This window comes from Pundamilia nyererei, unplaced genomic scaffold (genome assembly GCF_000239375.1).
Source record: "Pundamilia nyererei isolate P.nyererei 1_Seehausen unplaced genomic scaffold, PunNye1.0 scaffold00076, whole genome shotgun sequence".
NCBI lineage: Eukaryota > Metazoa > Chordata > Actinopteri > Cichliformes > Cichlidae > Pundamilia > Pundamilia nyererei.
Genome location: NW_005187477.1, coordinates 721,114 through 748,467, shown reverse-complemented (window position 1 = coordinate 748,467; position 27,354 = coordinate 721,114). Strand labels below are relative to the sequence as shown.

Below are 27,354 nucleotides of genomic sequence, written 5' to 3'. Positions count from 1 at the left end.
TGTGTGTGTGTGTGTAATTCTGTCCTGCTGTGTTGAGTGTGTGTGTGTGTGTGTTCTGTTTGTTCTGCTCTTCAAGTGTGTGCTCAGCACCCTGCATACCTACAAACAGACACACAGGTAGACAGATGGGCAGGCATGTAAGAAAACAATGGAAATTTCCATGACAGTTTCTTTCATACATAATCTGAAGGTCTGCTGGAAAAACAGCTTTCCTGTTTCCTTCTTTTCTATCAAATATATTATTTTCCAAAGACAGATCTTCATATTCATTTATTATGAGTTTCAGATAGCACTGGTGTATGTACTAATAATCCCTCTGAACCAAAAGCTTAGCTCTAAAAGTTCAGGTTGTTTTTTTGTGTGAATAAAGGAGTACCTGAAGTAGCTTCTTCTGTATCTTCTTGTGAGTCTGGGAAACAAATGACTCTTTCACCTCATGATTATACTGTTAAGTCTTCAGCGTGTGTCAAACTAATGTGACTTATAGAAACAAATACCTGTATTGCTGATATGTTGTTACCAGTGAATGAGGCTGACATTGGCCAATAGACTGGTAATCTGATGCATCATCCCTATTTTCTTCTACTCTTGGCTCTACAGCTGTGGTACAATTTTCATCTCAGGTTGGCTTTACAGGGGAGGAGCTAAAGTCATGCAAAGCTACTCGAGTCAAAAAAAATGTGGCATTGGAATTGAGCATAATATGTTAATTCTGACCAAAAGTTTTAAAACCATAGTGGTATATTTATTGTAACTGTCCAAAAAAAATGTAAACATATCTTCCTGTGCCTTTTCCCCGCTTAGTTTATCCACTGCACCGACTTCATCATTAACTCCTCCCGATCGACCATATCTGGCAACCAACTCATTATCTCCCCACTGGTTTCAGACTCCTTCATATATACTGCTGCACTTCAAATACAAATACAGCTCCTGAATTCTTATAATGTATCATTTTTATGGGTATGCATAAAATATGAGATTCTGTGCCGCTCCTTGGTGTTTAGATGGTGTTCACACACTACTGTGCATATTTACAGATCAATCAGATAGTCCATTGTCTTATGTTGAACAGGTTCAGCAGCACTGTCATTTTCTTTGCAGGTTTTGTTAATAAAATAAAATAAAATTAGAAAAACAGATAAAATCAAACTGCATTCTTAATGCTTTGGTTCACCGTGGTCAGTGTGTTTCTGTGTATGTCAGTTTTATTTATTACTTTCTTTTTTCATCTTTTTTGTCTCCCGATTGAATGGATTTGATTTGGACACAATGGACTTGATTAAGGAGTCATTAAAGATTAAGGTGGGCTGCTTAAGCTCTTAATTGCTATGGAAAATATTAAACTGGCATAAACAGCCAGTCAGCCCTTGCACATAAATATGAAAACATATTTGATGTTAGAAGGAAAAGAATTCCTATGGATAGACTGAATTTAGTCATTGAACCTAAAGCACTAAAATCCTTGGGTTTATGTCTATAAATAACATCTTTAAGCGTTACTGGTTTACAGGATTGACTGTGTTTTCTGGTTTATTTGACTCTGCTCATGTCAGCAAACTGAGGCGTCAGTTGGACCGTAAGAGTTTAATAAACCGTCACCGATGGCGTTGGTTTCTCTTTTTCCACCCTCTGATCTTCATAGCTTGATGTGATGGTTTGGTTGAATGGAGATTCTCAGTGAGACATACTGAAGCGGGAAGCAAGGCACCAGTGCTACTTCCCACCTCAAGACTGCTATTTATAGAGGAGGTGTGATGTTTATTATTTGTACTGTGGTATGTACATAAAAAATGTGTAAAGGTTTATTAGATACTGAAATAACTCCATGTAATCATTAACCGGTAAATGGTAAATGGACTGATTCTTAAATAGCGAATTTCAACCCTGAGCACTTGTCTCATTCACACATTCACACGAGCACATTTTTATTTGCTATGTATTTAAAATTCAACAACTTGGGGTTGGTATCTTGCCCAAGGATATTTGCATATTTGGCATGCAGATTGGAGCAGCCAGGGATCGAACCACCAACTTTCTGATTTACCTTCTCTTCCTGAGCTTCCACCTCAACTACACTAAAAGTAGAATCCATTTTCTTCTACTTATCTAGGCTGTGGAGCCAGGAGTCTATACACTGTATTCCAAATTATTATGCAAATTGTGTTTAAGAGTCATAAAGACTAAATAAGTTGTTTTTCAATTAAACCCATGGATGGAATTGTGTCTCAGGACTCTTTGTATCACTGAAATCAATCTCGAACACCTATGATCATTAGTTTGCCAGGTGAGCCCAATTAAAGGAGAAACTACTAAAGAAGGATGTTCCACATTATTAAGAAGGCCACAAATTTCAAGCAAAATAGGAAGGAAAAATGATGTCTCTGCTGCTGAAAAGCGTGAAGTAGTTGAATGCCTTGGACACGTAATGAAAACCTTAGATATTTCACAAATATTTTAGCGTGATCACCATAATGTTAAAAGTTTGTGGCTGAGTCAGAGCACACATGGGTTCGTGCAGATAAAGCCACAATGATGAAGGTGTCCGCCTGATGAATACATCAGATTAAGAGAGCAGCTAAAAGGCCATCACAAAGCAGCAAACACATATCTGAAGCTGCTGGTGCCTCTGGAGCCCTGCGAACATCAAGGTGTAGGATCCTCCAGAGACTTGCAGTTGTGCATAAACCTTCTATTCGGCCACCCCTAACCAATGCTCACAAGCAGAAATGGCTGCTATCGGCATAAAAGGAGAAGAATGTGGTCCCCATTCTTCCCTGACTTCAGTCCTATTGAGAACCTTTGGAGCTCAGGGATCCAAACAACAGCTCTGGGAGGCTATTCTGACATCCTGCAAAGACATTCAAGTAGAAAAGTAGAAACTTTCCAAAAAGGTCCATGGATGCAAGAATTGTAAAACTGCTATCAAATATGGGGTCCTATGTTAATATGTAACTTGACCTGTTAAGATGTTTTTGATTGAAATAGCTTTTGATTTCAGTGAAATTGATCTTCTAGTGCTGCAAATTCAACAAATGACCATTTTCAATTCTCTACAACCTATAAAATCTTTTGAAACTCTGTGTGCGTAATAATTTTCTAAAAAACATACTGTTTTAATTGGGAGGTTTGTTCAGTAGTATTTGAATTATACTCTATTGGTTGATGACTCGAAAATTATGCCAACTGTCATTTGAATTGACTATTTAGGAAAAACAGAGAAAAATATCATTTGCATAATAATTTGGAACCCGGTGTAGAGATATTAAGACCTTGTTTTCCAGGGAAATATCAACACATTCCTAAGCCAGTCAAGAGACACGAATCTTTCAGCATGTCTGGAGTCTGCCCCAGTTGGACATGACCAAACCACTTTAATTATGAAGGCATCCTAATCAGATGCCTGAACCACCATATCTATCATACAGAGGAACAGCAGCCCTCCTACATAACCAAGCCCAGACACAATAGCTAACTCCTCCCTTGACCACAACTGGATAGTATACAATTGTAGTATCAACATCACTGCAGAGACTACATGTCAACATTCATTGACCAAGATAGTTGAACTCTTCAACTTGAATAGGCTGCCCAACCAAGAAGATAGAATCCATCCTTTACTATGTGAAAATCATGGCCTCAGACTTGGAGGTGGTAAATCTCATTTCAGCCATTTCACAGTCAGCTAAAAAACCACCCCATGGATGCAAATCATCATTCAGTGAACCCTCTCCATAAATCACCTCCCAAATACAGTTGAATAGTTTGATTCCCAGAGTGTTCCCTGGAGCTGTTGTTGGGGGAAATTTAGCTTTGGTAGGCCCAAGAAAAATTGATCATGGGTATGGAGTCAGTCTGAGGGCAAAAGACACTAAGAACAACAAGTCTAAGAGACTAACAGACTTGCGTCACCCTTAAGGTTCAATGCTACTTTATTTATACCCGAAGTTATATTTGGTTTCCAGAAAAATGAAACACAAACGCCCATTTGAACCTGACAGACACATATTTGGTATGAATTACATAAAAAACAGTTCCTTCTAAGTTTAGTGGTGGTGACAGGGACAAAGCTGTTTTAGGAACGATTTGTCCTGCATCTTGGAACTAGAACCTCTGTCCCAAGGGAAGAAGCTGAAATTCATCCCGTAGAAGATGAGAACCATTGTTAAAAATGGATAAAGCCATCTGTTGCAGCTGTTTAGAGTACAGGGAGGCTAAACAGGGCTGTGACTCACCTCTCAGACGACTGGAGCATCTCACTATCTGATTCGGTGAGTTTGTCTCTGTGACAGAGGTCTGACCAAACCATGCCACCAAACAAAAAGATAAAATAGACTCAATGAAAGAATGATAAAACAAAGTTAAAATTGTTCTGTCAATGTGAAAATAATCAAGTTTCCTAACGCAGTAAAGGTGCTGTTGGACCTTTTTGCAGACCGATTTCATCAAAGTTCAGTTTTTCATTGATTATGGTCCCAAGATATTTATATGATTGCACTCGCTCTATTTTGTGACCCTGGAGAAAGTCTTGAAGCCCGATATTATTGGCTTACTCAACGAGGCCCAGTAGCACTGAGAATGAGCCACACTGGTCCACTCTGCTATGGGTCACAGGAGTTGTAGAGGCTGGTGGTTTGAGGATCGGGCAGCAGTCAGTTGGGAGGATTGCCAGTCCGATCTCTGACTCTTCAAACTGACTTCAGGGATATTGAAGAGTAAAATGTTTGATGTAAATCTGATTCTATAAGCTGTGCCAGAAGTTTTAAATAAATGCATTTGCAGGGGTTGCAAAAAGCAAACACTGATTAATGGCAATTTGGCTTCTGAAAATGTATGTTTTCTTAAAAGAAAAACAGCTGCTCATTCATCAAATTGTCAGCTACCAGCAAATTCTTTGTTTAAAGCTACATTTATAATTTAAATTGCCACATGGAAACTAAACCGTTTACTAGAACTTCTCCTGTCTTTGCACTTTTTGTGTTTTTGTGCAAGCAAACCACTTTACAAGACAAAGGAATTAGAAGGAAAGGAATAGCCTTGCCTTTACCTTTTGTGCTCTTTTTTACCAATCAGTTTCAAAAAATATCACTGTAAAACCTTAAAAACATAAAATTGAAGTGTTTTTCATTTCATTTTGTTTGCGGCATCGATTGGCTTCGCGTGTGGCCGTGACTTTAGTATCTGATTCAGCGTGTGTTCACGCCTTTGACAAAGAGCCTGTAACGTATCTGTGGTGTTTACATTCCAGACACCAGCAGGCATCAGCACCTTTTTAATAACAAGGCCCAGTGTGCCCATATCTTTGATGAATAGTCTCATCCATACCTTTATTAAAAGTCCCGGTGTGCGTGCTCGTCTTTGATTAAGGGCCTCATATTTGTACGTATCTGTTGGTTAAAAGGCCCAGCGTGTCCATACCTGTAAATAGTTGTTCACTGAATGTCTTCTCCTTTGTGAAGTGATCTACTGTATGTGCACTGTTCTTAAATATGTGGGTACAGTTTAGTGTAAAATCAGAATCAGAATCAGAATACTTTATTGATCCCTGGGGGAAATTATTTTTTGTTACAGTGCTCCATTTTAAACCAACATTAAGACAAGACAGACAATACACTAACTAAGAATAGTACAATATATACATATATATACATACATACATACATAAGTCACTCATAAATAAATAGTTGGAAAAGAAACATGTGTAGTTGTAGCAGCAAACAGTGTGTTAAGTGGAAAAAAACACGTGTCTATTCTGTTTTTACCATGTTTTCTGCTTTGCGTGTTTCTTTCTGGTAAGCACCATTAACTGCAAGTGTGTTTAAAGCATAAATAAATATGTTCTGTAAAGATCAAAATTATCATTAATAAAATAAACAATAAAAGCAAAGGCAAAAAAAAAGAGGAAAATTATCATCCGCTTAATTTGAAAGATTTGTTTTCACCACTCAGCAGCTGTTTCTCCCATGTGGGGGAAAAAGTTGCTGCTGAAAGGTTCAGTAGCTCTAATGTCACATGTCGAGGATTGTTAACAGCATTTTTTTAATTCATCATTGTAGCAAAAGAGACTTTATTTATTTTATATTGAGTGCATACTGCTCACAAATTAACAAGATTAAAGTTCATGTTGATGAGATGGACGTGAGAAAGTCAGATTTGCCTTATTTATCAATAAAAGTCCGATTTTCAGTGAATCCCAGATTAATTTAATAAAAGAAGGCAAAGTAAGCAACTCTCCTTCAACGTATCTCCTCAAAAGGATGACCGAGGTGTAGTAAGCTGCCCCTGACTGCAGCGGGGAAACCTGGTTGATTGTTAACGACAAAAACAATCCTTTTCTTTGCACTCAGTAGGTGTTTAACGATATGAAAGGGTGTGATGTTAAATGACATGTGAAAAGCTTAAAATGACTTGATGAGTTGGGCAAAAAGTTTCAAACAGTTGCTAAGTTAGCAGTGTGGTTGTTATTATTATTACATTTTTTTCTTTACTTTAAAACTAAACAGGAAACTCTGGCATTCTGCCTGCGCTGAGCCTGGCTGATGGGAACATTTGACACGGGGATGTGATAATCTAGAGATAAAAATGTGAGACAGGGCCATAAAATGCTTCTTTCCTGCTTCTTGATCCATTAAACACTGTGCTATAACAACATTAGTGTAATAACTCAAGAGCTGCTATTTCTAGCACGAGAGTCTGAAAACTTAGTTTTGGACTTTTACACATGTTTGATGTGTTAAAATAGACTTTAACAGTCACATTTCTCCCATTACAGCTATACATGATGGTCCCATAGTGCCGGAGAGAATAATGTTGGAAACTCTATCTGTTGTTTCATTATTAAGTAAAGTATAATTGCATTGTGCAGTCCTTTACTGTGTGTACCTGCAAATCTAAAGTTGTAGGGACAATGAGGACACCGCATCCAGTTCTGGCCTGTCGTTCACCCTGCCTGCTAGCCAGCCAGCTCTCCTCAGTGGCCCACTTCATATTTCTAAAGCCTCCAGTCTAATCAGACTAGCAGAGAAACAATGGTTTTAAACAGTATGAAAAGGCCACGCATGGTGTGTGTGTTTGTGTGTTTGTGTAAGCGTATTAAAGCAGTCAGTAATTACCACGGTGCGTTCACACCCACACACATGCAGGCACCAGTATTAAAATGGGACTTTTGTTTCATTGTATTGTTGTTGTATAATTTGCATTATAACCCACAGAGCTGGCCCACTTGATTCTAATCAGTGTGTGGCTTTGGATGGACTCCTTCTAGTCAACAACACTTTTGAAAGCTTAGTGGAATCAACAAAAGAGTCAAAAGTTAACCTGAATATTAGGAAACCAGTGAAAAAATCAGATTATGAAAATGTTATTGGAGCATAATTGCATGATATTTTATGAGGACTATTAGCATTTCTAATGCTACAACGAACAGTGTAAGATGAGTTTAAGATCTCATTAAAATCCCAATGTTCTGACCTGTCCTACAACATGATCGAGCTGGACATGTGCAAGCTGTTGGATTTCTCTTTAAAACTAATCAAAACTATTCGTATTGTTTTGCTGCTGGTTCATGCAGAGTTTGCTGCTAAATCACACACCCAGTCAGCGACAGCAATGAGCACAAGTTCAGATGACTTTAATGTAGGAATGATGGTGCACTTAAAGACACATTTAGTTAAATAGCTAATCCCATAATATCTGCATGACATTATCAGCCGCGACGGTGACGGCTTTATTGCCCGTTCTAACCACACACCTTTTCTCATTTATGGCACGAAGAGTTTTTAGAGAAGAATGAAAGAAGATCTTAAATCATAGTCATTACTTTTCTCTCACTTTTTTAACATCAGACGTTTCCCTGTATAACATACAGTTGACAGTTTAATGTGCTTATTTTGATCATCTGAAATACTGTGCACTCATTACTTAACCTTTTCACAATACCATCAGGGACTATAGCTTCTGACTGTGTCACTATGGAATATTTACATCTCTCCAGCAAAAAGAAGTAGAAGAGGCCTGAATAAGTCTAGGATTGAGACACGCCGGTGCTGGACATCTCCTCAGACTGCTTGGAACAGCTGCAACATGCTACCCTGTTTACTTTAAGCTTAAAGCTTTTGTAGTCTTTTCTAGTCTGTGTTGTATTCAGGCATCACCCATCCTTTAAGTAAATGGAAAATTTCCAGAGGTGAAAAAGTGGCTGACATGAACTATTTGCACGTTGTTTCTGCTAATGAGAAAAGGAAACATTTCCCAACCTGATCCTCTCAACATTTCTCTGACTTCTTGTGTAAAAACAGCTTCAAAAACTACAAGGATACCAGAAAGAATTGGTCTTGTTCCTCGGGTTAACTTCACTTTACTTTAAAGGCGCAAAATGTAGACAGACCTGTTTGTGCTGTTAATGACCGACTGGCTTCACATTCAATGAAATCAATGTGAACCATTAAGAAGTTTGGAAAGCCAAAAGCCGGCACGCTCTGTGCACATTTAGCCAGTGTTACAAGCAGCCAATGCAAAACTAAAGGCCAAATCATGCAGGCATACAAAACTGTGACTCCACAAAGTGTTTCAGTGATCGTGCAGGCACACACTCCTCATTAGCACCCTCTCTCTCTTGACTGCACATAGCAATTACAGCTCTGTATTGAACACAATGGAGCTGGCAAGATGATGAATGGACAATAATGGAGTTTATAGGATGTATGTATGTGTGAGAAAGGCTTCCATCTATTCCAGGTGTGCTTTGATTCAAGTCCCTGTGGTATATGATTACATGCCTTTGTAAAACTCAATCAGACCTTTATGATGGCAGTAAACAGCACACCTATGAAAACACACACATTGTCAAGCAGAACCTCACTCAGGTTTAATGAGTCTTTTCAGTAGGCTGTAATCAACACAGCCTCTGGGGATTTCAGCTCTGCTATTAGGGAAATTATGGATTCTTTTTCTCTTATATTGTTCCCTCACTTATTTTTCATTTTGCATCAGATAGTTTTTTGCTATCTCCACGTTTGGGGAAATTAAATGTTCCCTTGCTCGTGGTAAAACAATTTAAATTAAATATGTTTTTGTGGCTATGAACAAGTTGCATAAAGACCCAAAACCAATGTGAGGGGTGATTTCACTCGGCCAGATTCTCAGCAATGCTGCCTCACAAAAGAGTTCATCTGCGAGCAGCTTGTATGTTCTTCCAATGGGTGTTCAGGTTTTCCTGGTGAGCTCCAGTTTCTACTGTCATTGACACCTCATTACCCAGAATACCTGCATCATGTTTTCATGACCAGACTCTGTTTTAGTACCACTGGGAATCAGTGAAGATACTTTTATGACCTTTTATACAGCAGAAAGAAAAAGAACTAAGGCTGGATTGCATTTAAAAAAGAAACATTGTTGCACATTATTTAAAATCTACGTGTATCCTTCATTTGCAGTTTTTTAAAAATATAATTAATGAGGATGAGTAATCAGAAAACAGACTGGTTTCAAGTGCAAAAGCATTTACAGCTCACATAAGCACCAGTACAAACTTTATATATATATTTTTTCAGTCGGAAAAATGTTTACTCAAGCATCTGTAAATGAATCTTTATTGAGACAATGAAAATTTGTCAGATTTTATTTTGAGGACAGACCTGTAAAATTGTTTAAGGGATTCTACTTTGAGCCAGACTTAATCGGGCGATCGTGGCTCAAGAGTTGGGAGTTCGCCTTGTAATCGGAAGGTTGCCGGTTCGAGCCCTGGCTCGGACAGTCTCAGTCGTTGTGTCCTTGGGCACGACACTTCACCCGTTGCCTACTGGTGGTGGTCAGAGGGCCCGGTGGCGCCAGTGTCTGGCAGCCTCGCCTCTGTCAGTGCGCCCCAGGGTGGCTGTGGCTAGAATGTAGCTGCCATCACCAGTGTGTGAATGGGTGGATGACTGGATATGTAAAGCGCTTTGGGGTCCTTAGGGACTAGTAAAGCGCTATATAAATACAGGCCATTTAATCAAAAACGAATCCAAAAACATGGCGTCATCCTCTCAATTGTTAGAGAAAGACAGTAAGAAAGACGGAGAGGGACACGCTCTGGCTTCTGGCATTAGGAGGGTTTGGGCAGCTTGAATTGCAATGACTCGTGACAAACAATTCAAGCTTCAGAAGATTTTCCACCTCTAAAGAGACTTTTGCAGAAAAGAACTGCTGTTCTGTGTCTGTTTGAGGAGTGAGGGTTAAAGTTACAGACATCGTCTTGACGTCTCCCCAACCCCACTGTTGCAAACTTTTTGGAATAGCATTTTTCAACAATATGCACTCGGTGGAGAAAAGCTCAGAGCTGAGGAAGAACCCCAGACAGTATAAAAGGTGGACGTAGACACCGTGACATCGCCGCCCTGTTATGCAGACTCAAGCTGGGCGTTTTTGTTGTTGACATATTCGTGCTTTAAAACCAGATGTGACTAGTTTGGAGTGGCTCTGGCTGTGAAACTGCACACTGAATCTGAATTATCCTCCTTTCTCACTCTCAGAATAACCAAAATGAATTTTAAAAAATAAAATGTCCTCAGAATGACTGAGCCCATTAATTTATCAAGAAAGTGGTTACTGAGTTCAGGCCTGAAGGCTACATTCTCATGGATATCTATGGGACCAGAGGCCTTTTTGCAGCCGTGAGCATTGTCCTGAGGTGGCTGTTAAGAAGAATGCAGATTTAGGACACTTTCATGTTGGTTTCACTTTTCAGACCTGGAAGCTACGCCCATCTTTTATACTGTTGATCAGGAGAGCCACACATACTTTGGACACCATACCATAAGTCAGTATGGTTTAGAATTTGCAAAGATGATCTGATTAAAATGCTAATCTTTATGACGGCAGTGACCTCACACATGCATCTGTGGCACAACAAACATCAGCTGAAACAGAGTCCTTTGTAAGTTAATTTAACCTTCACAAATTTTACCTGCATCAGCACTATCGCTCAACCTGGGAAATACAAGCACTGCATTGTCCCAGAGTACTTAACTCCGAGAGGTCAGTGAGGTCAGCAAGCCCTCATTAAGCATAACAAGAGTCTTAAAGATGAGTCAGCTCACGGCTCTTTTAAAGGATAGAGGTGTGGTTACGAGAGCTTTGACATGGAAGGGGTCAAATTAAGTGTCTGTGCATGTACTGCCAAGCTGGAGTTGATGAAAAAAAAGCCATCACCTTTCAGTCGATATTGGGAGATTATTTCATTAGTCAACAAGGCACACAGTCATCTGTTTATTAGAGATGGTCGCACCTGAACTGTGAACATGAAACCTGAGAATAACCTCAAAGATTCCCTTTGTGCTACATCGTTAAGGAAAGGAAACTAGCCAACCTCCAAAAGACACGTTAGATCGACTGTGACCTGACAATCAAAGGTGAAGATGGTTATTCAGGACATGTCTTAAATTAGGCAACACTTCCTGGTTGGTCAGAAGCTTCAAAGGGTATGCAGCATCATCACTCTTCTTCATCTTCCTCCCCCTCCTCCTCCCCCCTTTTATATCACATCACAGTGGATAATCTTCCTCTGTCTCTCTGTCGAGCCTTGCCGTTCTATCTTTGTCTCCAAACTGCTCAACCTGAGATGTCCATCATGATCATTCTCAATCAAAATCTTAAAATCTCCAGTTTCCAATCATTCATCACAGCAGGTCTTGTTGCCACCTTGTAAACCTTCCCGTTGACTCTTGCTGCTATCCTTCTGCTATCCACATTTCTCCACCCTCTCCACCCTGATTACACTTCTTCACCTCTCTTGTGCACTGCCTTTTGCTGTCGATGGATGACTCACTCATTCAAACTCATCAAGCTTCATCACTTTGTTGTTACTCCTGTTCCCCTCTCATTCAGAGACATTGAGAGTGCTCTAATCTTGCTTCTACTGACTATCATTCTTCTTTTCTCCACAGCAACCCTCCACCTGCTCTCTACTTTCAACACAAATCATAATGTCATCTGTAACCATGAGTCCATGGAGACTCGCCTTTGCGTTCTTCATGCTCTTCATAACTGCCCTTACTACTTCTTTACTAATGATCTTGCATGTGCTGATTTACCAGCTGCCCTCTATTTGTACCCACTCACCTTCTCAGCGCATCTTCACTGGTCAGTACATTTCCTTCTCTATCCTTAATCTCCTTGACCTGCTGCACATCCTTTCCAGTTTGATGTTTCTCCCAGTCAATCGATACGAGTCCTATTCTCCCTACTTAGTGTTCAGCCTCACATATAACTTATTATAAGCCTTTTCTTATGCCTTTGCCACCTCTCTTGTTGCTATTCTCTAGCCTCCAAGTGACAGACTCGTCATCTCCCTCACTATAGCACTTTTTTTATACTTTGCTAATCTCTTCCTGTAATTACTTTCCTATATTTCCTCCACCACCAGTCTCCTTGTCCTCTTTTCTGCACTTTCCCAGTCATCTATTAACTCCTCCCTGAACTCTGCACAGCATTCTTCGTGCTTTAGCTTCCACCATTGAATCCTTGCTTTTAGGTTCACCTGCTCTTCCCTCTTTATTTCCAAAGCTATCTTACAGACTACTAACTGCATTTTTGCCTGCCACCACCTTGCAGCCTCCTTTCTTTTTAATATTGCACCTTCTGCATAAAATATAGTCCAGCTGTGAGCACCACCCTCCACTCTTATATGTGACCCTATGTCCATACTTCTGTGTTCATCACAGCCATTTCCATCCATTTTGCCAAATTTGCCACCATCTGCCTTTCTGCATTTTTCCTTAGCATCATACTTACCCAAACCTTCTCATCACCTGTGTTCCTTTCACCTACATGTCCACTTTAGTCTCCTCCAGTCTTCATCCACCTGTTCAACATTATATTAGTTTAATATATTGCTTTGTTCTTTATCCAGCATTCTGTGATGTTTGATATTAGATAAATATTTTGCACCACACAGGATGTGTCCAATGTTTTGTGAGAACTTTAAAAATGACACATAAAAATGACAGTTTGATATTTCCTGGTAACTAATCCTCCTTTCTTTAGAGAGAATCCCCACCTGCTCTGAAATGACAGTGAACAGCTGTTAGCTTTAAGTGTCAGCATTGCACTGGACCTCATTCTGTTGATTTATGTGTTTTCTGGAAGAGTTGCACCTAGTTTGATGGCTGTAGTCTTCTTTGGGTTTTTATATGACTCTTTCCTATAAAGCAGAATCCAATGTTCCCACAAATATCAGTTTAATAATCTTTTTCTTCTGTTTTTGTTGTTTAATGATGCCAAACATGGTCTAGGTGCATTAGTGCCACCTTCTGGGTGCAGCTGTGCATCATCCAAGGTGCTGGTAAAAACAAGTCAGATTAAGATTTTAGGATATTAAGATAAGAAAGTTACATAGTAATGGAGAGAGACAGAAAAAACAAGTGCTTATGAAGGCAAAACTATTTGGTTACATGCAAAGAAAATGAAAAGTTGTAAATGGACTTTATCTGGCTCATTGGATCTTCTTCAGGGATGTGAATATATGTTGTTGTGTTTTTTTTGCACAATAGTTAGATTGGAACATTAAAATGACGTTGGTAGCAAAGCTAAAACAGAAAACAGAGCTGACACTTGGATGTAATGGTAGAAAAGAAAACTGCTGGCACAAAATGTGAAATATTTGATTTTCACAAGAAGATTTCTTTTTTCCCATGAGCATCAGGAGTTAGTCCACTCCACCCAGCAGGCTTTAGACTGGTGAGTGGCCATGCTGCCCACAACAGCTTTACGTGGAGGTTGTTTTGTCTGTATGTGGACAGCCTGTCCTCATCAACCATAAATTTTCCCCTCCTCCTGGTGTGAAGAAACTAAAGGGAGAGCAAGTTAAATGAAATGAAGCAAAGGGCCTTTTTGAACTATGCTGTGCTTAGCTATATGAAGAAGACATCCCATCCATCCATCCATCCATCCATCCATCCATCGTCATCCGCTTTGTCCGGGGTCGGGTCGCGGGGGCAGCAGCCTAAGCAAAGAGGCCCAGACCTCCCTCTCCCCAGCCACCTCCTCCAGCTTGTCCGGGGGAATACCAAGGCGTTCCCAGGCCAGCCGAGAGATATAATCTCTCCAGCGTGTCCTGGGTCTGCCCCGGGGCCTCCTCCCGGTGGGACATGCCTGGAACACCTCACCCAGGAGGCGCCCAGGGGGCATCCTTGTCAGATGCCCGAACCACCTCAGCTGGCTCCTTTCGATGTGGAGCAGCAGCTGCTCTACTCTGAGCCCCTCCCGGATGGCCGAACTTCTCACCCTATCTCTAAGGGAGAGGCCAGCCACCCTTCGGAGGAAGCTCATTTCTGCCGCTTGTATCCGCGATCTCGTTCTTTCGGTCACTACCCACAGCTCGTGGCCATAGGTGAGGGTAGGGACGTAGATCGACCGGTAAATGAAGAAGACAAGTAGCTGATATTTTCTATTCTAACTCCTTCATCCAAAGCTACAGAAACATTTTCCCCATGCAGATCAAACATTTATTACACTCGTGTTTGTGTTCCCGCCTGCTGCACAAACTTCCTGTGTGCTCATGCTTCTGGCGTCGCCTGCGCTCAAATCTTGACTGGCTGATTGATTGCTGCTCAAATTTGTTTTGTGCTTATTGAATAGTTTCATGTTAATGATCTCCTTACTCGGTTTTAAACATTAAGCCTCTGTTCTGTTTCATCGTTTGATGTGCCGCTCTGCCTCCCTTTTTTTCTTCTGTAATTACGGGAGAGATTTTTTGATGTTGTTTTATCAACTTATCTTGTGTCTCATATATGCAGCAAGCAAACAACTTTAAGGTAATCGTGTGCAAATGCAAAAATCTGCAGTTTTCAATATTCTGGCTGTTTTTTGGTGTCTCTCATCGAGAAGCGCTGGGCTACTTTTCGCTATCAACACTGGGCAGCGAGCGCCTTATTGTCTCATTTACCATCTCTGTCTTTTGCACACAGTCCTCATTGTGCTGAGCTTATCACCGGGATGCACCTTTTGCGCGTTTGATTTCCTCATGGATACACACTCGTCCACCAGGCGCTACAGTTCACCTGCAGGGCTGGTGCCAGTCTGGACACTCTTCACCCACTGGGCACAGCACTCTTTCCCCCAAAGACACAAACACGCAAAGTGATTTGTCCATGCAGGCACACATCCTCGGGCATATTTTCAGAACAGGCTGGCTCCTGAAAAAACACAGGCACGCATGAATACATTCACACGCTCCAAATTTAGGCAGATGAAGAAAAGATCACACAGCCGCTCGGGCAAATAAACAAGCGCACATACACGCACACGCAAGTGCACACGGTTTCAGGCTTCACTGAAGAACAAAAGATGCCAAGGTAAGAACAACAAAGAGCTGCTGAAGTCAAAGTGTGAAAAAAGTAGTAACAAAATTAAGAAGTAAGGTAGCAGATGAGGGTATGAGGGGGCACAGGGACAGAGCAGTGAGGTGGAAGTCAGAGTGCCAGGGGCACACAAATGTTCTCGTTCTGATCTTAAATTCACCTTAACAAACATTCAAACCCCCAAACAGCTTTCCATCATCCCTCACCTTAAAACGACCCCTGACTCTTCAGACATACCTTAAATCTTTATTGAAATGACATTTCTATTTCTCTTCTTATATTTATTGTTTGTCTTTTGCACTGAATGAAACTGGAGCCTCATAGTGTCGTCTCACAATAAAGTTTACTTTGACTTTGATTTCCCATACTGTAGCTCCATGCTGGTCGTTAGTGTATCACTAACACAACGACCAACAGTCTCAGTCGTTGTGTCCTTGGGCAAGACACTTCACCCGTTGCCTACTGGTGGTGGTCAGAGGGCCCCAGGGTGGCTGTGGCTACAATGTAGCTGCCATCACCAGTGTGTGACTGGGTGGATGACTGGATGTGTAAAGCGCTTTGGGGTCCTTAGGGACTAGTAAAGGCTATACAAATACAGGCCATTTACCATTTACTAATACAGAATACCGACTGTCCTGAACGTCGGCCATAGTGATGCAGTGATGAGCCATCAGCATCCAGCAGTGTTTAGTGAACACTTTCATTCTCGTGTTGTCAGAAATAATTCCACTCTGGTTTGTAATAAGGGGTCACATTACTTCTGACACCTTTCAGATGAAACGCCCGTCTAACGACCTCTGGCTGTGTGCTCAAAACTCCGTCTGAACTTTTGAAGCTGGAGATGAAGGAAGCCTTTTCAAATCCTGCCCAAACCCACCCTCTGCCAACAGAAATACATATACTGGAAGACCCCTTCCAGGTGAACTGAAGAAAATCAATCATTTTACTGTGAAGCAATTTCTGTCGGGAAAACTTGCATTCTGGCATTTTCTTTGGCATGTGGAAAAAACACAAAGCTGCCCTTCAGTGGGTTGAGGAACACGACAAAGATCCTGGTGGCAGTGACCCAACTGTGACAGAACTCGGGCTCGAACTGTCTTGCCGATCAAGGAACAGCAACACAGTAATTAAAAAAGAGCTTTAATGTTCATGTGTGCACACTGCACACCCTCACACCAGCTGAGTAGAGTAGAAGTGAGGTAGTGCCCTTTCTAAGCTGAATGGTTCCTGGTTTGAATCTTCTGGTTGGCTGGGAACTTTCTGTGTGGAGATTTCATAGTGTGTGTGTGTGTGTGTGTGCGTGCGTGCGTGCGTGCGTGCGTGTGTGTGTGTGTGTGTGTTATTCTAAGTTGGCCATGGAGAGTGATGAGAGAGGAGATGGAGAGTTGTTTGGTCCGTTTCATCCTTGTATGATTAGGTTCAAGGATCCTCGATCAGAGTTGGGGAAAAGCACCCTGTTGGGTTTGTGCACTAAATCTGTTTGGTTAGGTTTAGACACCAGGACATACTGGGGCTGGTTGAGGCAATTAAACTGCCCAGTAAGTTCTAGACTCACATGTATTTTGGTAAGGTTTAGGTAATAAGACTGCTAGGTTAGCTTTTAAGCAATAGTAGTGCTTACAGTAACATTATTGCTGGAAATAAACTTTTTTGCAACTTGTAAGTTGTGCTTACTTAATATAAAAACTTGCTTTACATGAATCTCTGCAGACAAATAATCGATTCCATCTTCATGACTCTTCAGCACGAGTTAGTCTGTGTCAAAGAGGGGCGAGGTCCCCTGCCTCATCATCATCATCACAGAAGATTGAGAGTGAAAGGAGTAACGTTATAATGTGATTGAGTTAACACAGACTCTTGCAGTAAAAGTATATTCATATGTAATTGTGTTAACTACAAATCATGTTGAAATAAAGTTGTGTTTTAAACTGAAAGAGACACTGTAACCGTTGTAATGAAGCTTGGGTTGATTTAGAAAAGAGGGCGGAGCCTGTACTGGTCTTGGTCAATGGTGCAATGGAAGTGACTCATAGGGAGCAAGCTTTGTGTGACAAGGAAAGAGAGAAAGAAAGATGAAATGCCTGGAAATGTTTGCATGGTGTATATAAAAATGCAAGAAGAGATAACCGTTATTACAAAACTAGTTCACAAGGTCAGAATTATAGTTTGCAGTGAAGAGCTTCAGGAAGAAACCTGAAAGGAGTGAAAACAACTGGATTTAAGATTTGAAATCACACTTTTCAAAAATTCCCTCCTTGTTTTTGCTGTGTTGGACTGAAGCCTGGGAGAAAGTTTTGGGAACATTAAAGGTAAAACTTGTGTATAAATATTACATTTCTCAAATGGTTCTTACAGGTTGTCCTAGCCTTTGACCTGAGGACTATTTTCCTGACCACTTAAGTTATAAATCTAATAAGTAATTTGCATTCACCAAATGCAAGGATCATGGAGGAGAGCTGCCATTAAAGGGTTTGGCTGTTGAACTTTAAGGGTGGTGGGTTGAATCATCGAGCTGAAACGGGGTAGGGATCTGAATGTCAACAGTTAGAGTTAGCCGAGTCTCCTCACCACCGGCTTAAATTAGGTTCTGTCAGCCTATTAGGGTAATACCCACAGGACCAGAGACTCGGACCTTTTAAACCAGAGATGTCAAACTCATTTTACATTGTGGCCATTCCAAGGAACCAGACCAGGGAAACTCCCCTTTGTGTCAGTGTAAAAAACTTTAACTACACATTTAATCCCTCAGATATTTTAATATAAGAAAAAACTGTGCAATTTCAAAAATACGTGCCAGGTTTTCTACATGTAAAGAAATGCTGTGGTAAACGAAACACTGTCAGCATGACTCTGTGACTTAAAACGACAGAAAAAAAGTTTTTTAATTTTTTTCCCAGTGTTGCACCACAATTTCTATTATTTTTTTGGTTTTGTGTTTTTTTACAAATGATGCCACAGTAAATTCTGTTTTAGACAGAAGCATCTCTAAACTAAAGTAAATATGAGCTGATTAATAAACATGGCACATAAACATGTTTGATGTGGGCTGCCAGCAAAAAGATGAATCCAATCACAATAAGATTTTATCCTGTTCCAAAATGTCTTTTCATGTGAAGTGATTACAGCAACAGCTCCTGTCTGTACGTTAATTATCCTATAGTGAGGCTGTATTTATGGAATAATGCTTTGAAAACAGATAAACAGCATCTCTGCCTCTAATCAGCTGCTGAGATAAAAAGTCATGTTTTCAGTACCAGATACAGAGATAAGTGCTAATTATCACTAGTTATGGATTCAAAATGTCAAAATAATCACAAATCAAGAGCATCAGGGCATTTGAATGGAAGCACCTACCTGCATGCAAATTGTTGCAAAACAGAATATGATCATAAAGTCCATTTTCTGTTGCACTCACCATAGTTTTTGTAGTGTTTTTGGCCGGTACGGGGGAGGATTGTGTCAGCTGCCATCCTCATCTGAAAGTGTGGATAAACTCCAAATAAAAGCTTGGGTAAACTGAGGTTTGTGGGATTTCCTCTTGACTACATTGCTGCCGTAAAGCTTGGTTTTCCACACAGACCAAAACAAACAAAATGATTTGAGAGTGTTTTCTGCATTTCACCGGGGCTGCCTCCTCACAGCTCCTCTCACAGGCCCACAGGCTCACCTCAAACCACCTTAAATACTGAGGTTCACTCTTAACCTCAAGCTGACTTCATTATCTGCTATGAAACACAGTTGATGTGTTTCAGCTTCAGCACAGCTAATACCTCAAATCAGACCTGATTCTGGATTGAAATCATAGGAAATGTGTTCACACACTCCTCCTCAGGATTGCATCAGCACTACCAGCTTCGCCGGGATTTCTTTTCCCGTTTTCCTCCCATTTCTTCATTTTTTCTAGATTTTAATATTAACACAGCCAACGCTGGTATTACCAAACCTCTACATAATTGTCCTAAAGATCTGAAAGTGATTTAAGAAGGCATGCTCTTTATCTGGGAATGAAAACAAAAGAAATGCAGGCAAAATCTTAAACATGAAAGTGTCATATTTGCAGAATATATGTCACACTTGCCCTTTTCACATCAATTTAAAGCATCATAATTAGCGTGTTCTCTCTTTTCATGAGTGATCGTACATACGGCTCACACACAGAAGCTGAATGAGTATGCACGCATTAGTCACACATGTTAAGCAATAAGACAGCACAGCACTTCACAATGACATCAGCTGTTCTGCTATCTGTAAATAAATTATGTGTAGCTGTTTTTTATTTATGGCACAAAATTCTTGATGTTTATAATTGAGTGATTTGTATATATTAGTGCTCTTTCTTAAATTTGTAAACTGTAACATATTGTATTATTTAAATATGTTACTGTTGCTGTCTTGGAGCGACTGTAACCCACAAAAGTTCCTTAGGGATCAATAAAGTATTCTGATTCTGAACATATGTGTTATGTCTATGTAAATTAGCATGTCCAGCATAGCGTGTCAAATAATGCAACAACAGATTATTTCATATTAAGTATTTTTATTATTATTTCGTTTCATATTATTTCTAAGCTAAATGTTTATATATAGCATATCAAATTCAAATTCAAATTTTATTTGTCACACACACACAACCATACACAGTATGACATGGGGGTGAAATGCTTGTAGCTGTACAATGCCCGACCATTAAATGACAGAAGAAAAGTTTTACAATATTTACAATTTACAGTTTACAACAAAAAAATTACAAATTAACTTAGGAATTTACAGTAAAGAATGTGCAAATAGCAGAAGAGATTATAAAGATAAGGATTATAAATTATAGGAATTATAGGATTATAGGAAATGTGTGGTGGTGCGTGTGGTGACGTGTGTGAGAGTCCAGTCTTATAGTGACGTGTTTGGGAGAGTCCAGTCCTACACCTGGTTCAGGGCCCGAATAGCCTGGGGCTATACGTGTACGCTTATGTGGTCGCTCTATGTACAAGTCATTTTGTGAGCAAAGCTCCAGCTTCACACTGCACTAAGCAGGGGCTGAATATTGAGATGGTTTGAACTCGCTGTATCGCCTCATTATTTTGGGGGCCTGCTTACACCTCTGCGGGTTGAACCTCGTCTCACTCGCTCTACAAAAATCCTGGTAGCGTGGCAGCTGAGAGGTAAACCCCACTAAAGTCCATACAGAGTGAGCTGAAACATTAGCACAGAAAAGGTTACGAGGGTGGCGTGCGTGAGAGGAATACAGGAGAAGAAGAAGAAATGAAGAGACTAAGAGAGGAGGCTTTCAATTGACACAGAATTCAAGTAGAAAGGTGGGGAATACTGATGAGCGGTCAACACAAACGCTTTCAGCCCTCTGAGACCATTACCCAACCACTCTGCTACTTTCAACACATCTTCCACTCCCCTTCTTTTATTCTCTCAGTATCTCGCACGCAAGCACAAACTCCCTCTGCCTCACACCTCTTTTCACTTTCTTTACTTTTCCATATGGTCTTTCTGACTGTGTCCCATACAAATGAGATAAAACGGACTGTTGGATTGTTTGGAAATGATGGCTGTATAATAACTATTATGTTTGAATAGACCTGGTTTGCAATTAGGCTGGATGAATGGACGGGTGGACACTGGAGCAGGTGGACACAAAAAAATGAACAGGTGACTATTTGGAAGGATGAATTGACTGATCAATGTTTCTGAGTGAATTGCTCAATGTAGCTGTAAAAACTGTGCAGTGAGATAGAAATGTACCAGGTTTTTCCAGAAAAATCACACTGTGCTTAATAACAGCTGGAGTTATATGTGTATAGTACTGAAAATTGGCATTGTACTGAAATACAATGTTGGGTTTCCGTATGGATTACAATGACAGTCCAGCCAGTGAGGGAACAGATACAGTGAGTGTCCTAAAATTCTGGACTTAAAGGCGAGCCATGTCTCTAGATCTTTGTAGCTGTAAGTTAAAGGTTTTAAGGGAAATTGTTATTGTCGTGTTGTTCCCATGTTTGACTTTTAGTTTGGTATTTCTGAGGTGTTTATTGATGTGCCTTCATCATAAGATCACAGGTCTGACAGCCCTTTAAAGGGTAGTTTTATCCCTCGTGAGGATTTGTAGCTGCTAGCCAAGAAGATATTGCAGCCACATGGTTGGTTGGCCTGACAAAGGTTCCTTCTCCATTACTACGTCGTCCTCTGGCAAGTGGTGCTGTGCCTGAAGTGGTTCATCTAATGAGGCATCTCTCCCTTAGCTCCTCTTCGGCAGCCAGGGAAGGGAGATGAATTGTCAAATTACAATTTTATGTGCTACACGAAGCCTTGGATGCACTTGAAATGCTTACATTTGGATGCTTCAGGGCTTTTACATGGTGGACAAAGAGAGCGTCAAAGAAGCCTGCTCGTGAATCTATATGGCTTATTTTAATGCTTTCATTCATGTCTTCGGGAACTTCACCTGTTTTTGGTTAGTTAAGCTGAACACAAAGCCGTTCAGTCAGAATCTATTTGTTTTCTTTGTCTTTGAACACTGGTTTGCAGAACTCCCCACAAAACAGACTTTGTTTCACTAAACCAGATGAAAGTATTAGCTGAGGCCAGTCGAGGGGAGACTTGATGTTTTCTGTTGTAACTGTCAGTTGTTCTGTTTGCCTTGAAATGTTCTCGGTGGGGTCAAAGGTCTCACAACAGATTTTAAACAGTGATGCACCGAAGACTCACATCTACAGGTGAAGGCAGCACAGGTCAGTCCACCCTGTGTTTTCAGAGGCGCTGGCTTCACTAAATAAACGGTAGGTGGATAAACTGATTTACTGCTGGGTATATTTATCTCCCCATGTTTCTCACATAATCCCTTTCCTGGTGGAGTAGAAAAGGGTTGCAACAGCATTCACACATTCTGACACTGAACTCTCTGAATCGGAACAAACAGAAATGAAATTCTTTGAGCACGAATGTCAGCTGCTCTGTTTAAAATGGCCTCGCCTGTTGAATCTGTGGAAAGAGGAAACAGCAATGTTCTCTCAGGCGACAACACGATTGTTTCTCCATGAAAATTCATTCTCAGCTTTACTTGTGCAAAAACATGAGTTTTGCTGTAAACCAATCTTTCACTTTCGCACAGTGACAGCACGCTGTGTTTAGACTAAAGAGCGATCAGGTGATGTTACAGTTGTGATGGTCAAATTCTTTGATTTGTTAGTGTTTTCCAAAGACTGATATTCTTGAATCAAATCAAATCAAATCACTTTTATTGTCACATCACATGTGCAGGTACATTGGTACAGCACATGTGAGTGAAATTCTTGTGTGCGAGCTTCACAAGACACACAACCTCCTTCCTGATGGAAGCAGTCTGAACAGTTTATGGCTGGGGTGACTGGAGTCCTTGATGATCCTCCCCGCTTTCCTCAGGCAGCGCTTCCTGTAGATGTCTTGGAGGGAGGGAAGCTCACCTCCAATTATCCGTTCAGAGCACCGCACTACTCTCTGGAGAGCTTTGCAGTTGTAGGCGGTGCTGTTGCCATACCAGGTGGTGATGCATCCAGTGAGGATGCTCTCAATGGCACAGTGATAGAAGGTCCTGAGGATGCGGGGGCTCATGCCGAATCTTTTCAGTCTCCTGAGAAAGAAGAGGCGCTGCTGCGCCTTCTTCACTGTTTTGTTTGTGTGTACTGACCACATAAGATCCTCAGCCAGGTGTACACCAAGGAACCGGAAGCTGCTCACTCTCTCCACAGCAGCGCCGCTGATGGTGATGGGGGTGTGTACTTCTCTGCACCTCCGGAAGTCCACTATCAACTCCTTTGTCTTTGCGACGTTGAGGGTGAGATGGTTGTCTTGACACCAGTGGGTCAGGGCGCTGACCTCCTCCCTGTAAGGGAATATATTTGAATATATTTGATAGTGTTATCGTCACATGCTTTATTACAAAGCACACGTTCACTGTGCTTTTAGGGATTCGCTAGCTTAGCTTAGCTCAAATAGACTCAAACACAGCTGTTATCCAACTGCAATAACACATCTGAATACTACAAAAAAATGTCCATCACGCCACTCTTGTGTTAATCTATGCACGGCCTGAAGCATGTGTGTGGGAATGTATGTGAATGTTTTACTGTTACATCTTATTAGTATTTTAAGTATTCTATCTATTTTATTTATTGAATTTTATTGTTTTATTTATATTTTGATATTGCTAGGGATGATGCAATGATCGGGGACCATTCTTCATTTCGTTGTTCTCGTGACAATGACAATAAAGTTTCTGATTCATAGCCAACTTGCTAGGCAGCATGGCCTCTTCCTTGTCCCTCCTCCCTGCTCACTGTGTAATATGTTTAGCTACTCCTCGGCCTCCTTTAATAACAATGATACTGATAATAAATTTAGCCTGTTTACAGCTCTGGAGGCCAGGATTGGAGACTTTGCTCCATACCCTTGAAAAACCCATAGAGAGTCAGGCCCGTGTAGTCGGTGTGGCCAAAGAGAGCGCAACCAATGTTTGCTCTCCCCTGGCAGATTGTCCTGAGCAGGTGGGAAAACAGGATGGCTGACTGATAGCGAGGAGGAAGCACAGTCATAAACAGAAGCCCTCGGTTTACCACCAACCCATTCGTGTCTCTATTTTTTTCCCCCACCCTGCAAAACACCAGCTGAGGAACAAACTCTGAATAAATGTCAAAAAGTCCTGGTTAATCTCTAATTTACGGCTTCTAAATTCAGATGAAACTGAGGTTATTGTACTTGGTCCTAAAGATCTTAGGAATCTGGTAACCAGATGCTTACTCTGGATCACATTACCTTGGCCTCCAGTAACATAGTTACTCACCTTGTCTTTGTCCTGTCTTCCTCCTCTTACCCCAAACAAGATGGCCGCCCCTCCCTGAGCCTGGTTCTCCCAGAAGTTTCTTCCTCTTAAAAGGGCGTTTGTCGTTTCCACTGTCACCACATTGTTGCTCATAGGGGGTCGCCTAATTGTTGTGGTTTTCTCTGTGTTATTGTAGGGTCTTTGTGTTAGAATATAAAGTGCCTTGAGACAACTTTGCTGTATGAATAAAATAAAATTGAACTGAACTGTAAATCTACCAGCAAAGAAGGGAAAAAAACAGATTAAACATTAGCAATAAGATACATTTCTATTTTGTTGAAGTGCCATCAAGTATTCTTTCATCAGTCAGTCATTGCTGAGATGTCACCCAAACTCATTCTTTTTCCAAAATTCAAATAATTTGTCAAAGTGATAACGCTTTTTTTTACTCACATGGTGTTATTTGACATTGATGGCAAATGCAGAAGGAAAAAATAATTTTTCCTGCTTGGAATGACTTTTTTTCCAAATGTGAAAACAGAAAAGTATATTTTCCTGGCAAGGCCATCAACCCGCTTGGTACAATACCACACTGTGAGACTGGAAACTGCAGCTTTTGTCACTGTCATAGACCTTTTGCTGCTCAGTTATACTTTAATACCTATTTGAACAGCTTTCAATGAAGGTAAATATCACCATCTTTGGAGTCCAAGGCCTCTAATGCTGTAAGAAATGAAAGAGCACCAATAAAATATATGACCTGAACAAAAACATTTGGTGCTTGATAACAGTTGGATGCAACCTCAGTTTTGCGCTATCAATATAACCTGATTCGTTTGCATCATTACTTTTATGAATAACTAAATAGGACAGCTAAACAGAACAAATAGTTACACAAAAAAAGCAAAATACCAAGGATACTCTAAAATTGGAATGACAATGCCAACATGGCACGTTCCTCTGGTTCTTTGAGCACCTCGAGACGTTTGGCAGTGTGTGGAAAGAACTAAATAACTACCCACAGACCAATGCTCTCTCCTTATTCCTCCTGACTGATTTTCTCTAGGTTTGTGTTTTGTTAGTGCCGTTGTCACAATCAATAGCATGAAAAAGTGTCTGCAGCCAATCGAGGTTGCACAGGTAATTCAGCTCCTCAAGGATGACGTGTTTATATTCCAAGAAGGTCTGCTGAGAGGACATTGTATGTAGAAAGCAAGACATGGCTTTAGAAGGACATCAACCCAAACACAGGACCTGTATCTGCTTTTTAGTACAAGAAGGATGTAGACATATGACCCTTAAAGTGACTAAAGTGGTCATCTCACTACTCACGTGAATCTTTCTGATCAAATTGTGAGAAACAGTCTTTATGTCTATGAGTAAAACATGAGATCACAGCCCAGCACTATGCAGATCGGCTGGCATTCCCCAGACAACACCTGAACCGGCAGGTGCACCACTGGTTTCTCTTTGTCCTCACAGGTAAAAACAACTTTTACCTGGAAACGATTGGCCGCCAAGCACTTGCTGGAAGTTTGCTGGGATTTCTCTTGAGCAGGCATCTCTGGAATTAAATAAAAACAAAAAAACTAAACAAAAACAATCCATAACTCTGGACACCAATGTGATATGTTTTGTTCATAGTTGAAACATAGCTACTATTATGTATGTTGTAGCTTGATATTTAAACACTTTGCTAACCAAAATAAACTGCCTGTTGGGGGAGGGGGGCTGTGCACCATTTACAGGATCCTGCTTTCATAATTTCATGTGAAAATAATGTTGTAGTTCATCATAAACACTGTAGCTTTCCCTGCTTGGAGCAGATGCAGCATTAATGAAAGGTAATATTTCTTTCTGCAGGCAGACATGGGAACAGTAGCAGCGATCTGTCACTGTCAGGATAGAATTAAAGTGGCTCTGACTGGTCTTCAAAAAATAATTTATACATATTTGTTTTGTTTTGTTTTATTTTCATTTTTTGGGAGGGGGTATGTGAGGGGGTGGGTGTGTTTTGGCAGTACTAAAGAACAGAATGTGCTTCTGAAGTACTGATGGGCTTTGTTACGCAAAAACACTACTTTACAATAATTACTGGGAACTATTAGGCTGCTTTAAAGATCGCCACCCTGCACCCGCTCTCACATGACTTAGTATAGGTTTGACACGCTGGACTGGAGCTCATTTTGTTTTTTGAGAACATTTTGGTGGTTGCAGTCATGTTTGTGTTTAAGAAATATGTACTGTGTCTCCCTAAAACAGCGATTTTGTTCCTTTGGTCACTACACCACTTATAAACACGACTCTAAGATATTTAAACTCCTCTCCTCGGACGGGGATCGACAGATATGTGACATGTGAGTTCAGCTTTAGGAAAAACTAAAGGTCTGAACTTCTCTCTTAGTGCTGAAGGATGAAGGATGTAAGTGTGGGCGGGGGAAGTGAGGAGCAGGCGAGGAGAAGGGAAATGCTCCAGATGTTTCCTACAGCTAAAAACATCAGTTTAAGATTCCAGCTTGACTTTGTGTTGACTGACATTCAAACTGTTGGACTTGCAAAAAGTGGTTTGAAGTAGATGACATGTTCCAGTTAAAAAATAAAAAACACTTAGAGTGGGAGGGTTGAGTATTAAGTCTCATATAGCATGTTAACCACACACACACACACACACACACACACACACACACACACACACACACACACACACACACACACCGGCCTGTACCATTACACAGCTTGGGTCTATACCACTTAACAGCTGCTGCTGGAGAAATCCCAGGTCTCTTACCATGCCTGTTGTTCGCTCATTTATCCTGATTGCAGCAGCGGCTGGACTTCTCTTCAACCTCTGATGTTCAGATTTCAATCCTAGAAATTAGCTTAAAGTCTCCACAGGGATTTCTCCTTTCACGTCAGCTACAGTGTCCTTGAGCAAGGCACTCATGCCACGCTGGGGGCATCCCCCCCCACCCCCCAGGTGTTTGCATGTACAATACTGCCTATATTTGCAGCTTTTCCCTGATATTTATTGGCTAATTGTAAAAAACAAAACAAAAAACAGCAAGAGAGGCAGAACTATCAGAGGCTTTGCTTTCTTGAGGTCGAACATTTGTTAAGCACGTGGAGACTTTCTTGAATACTAAAATCACATTTCTCACCTGACAACAAGTACAAAAGAGGAATAATTAATAATATTCCTCTCCTCGACTCTATCAT

The 27,354-nt window shown here is 40.8% G+C and overlaps 1 protein-coding gene across 3 annotated transcripts in view; it reads left to right on the top strand.

Annotated features, from left to right (window-relative positions):
- Positions 1–27,354, top strand: part of LOC102192222 (leucine-rich repeat and fibronectin type III domain-containing protein 1-like protein) — a 394,097-nt gene that overhangs the window by 284,359 nt on the left and 82,384 nt on the right. The window lies entirely within an intron of this gene.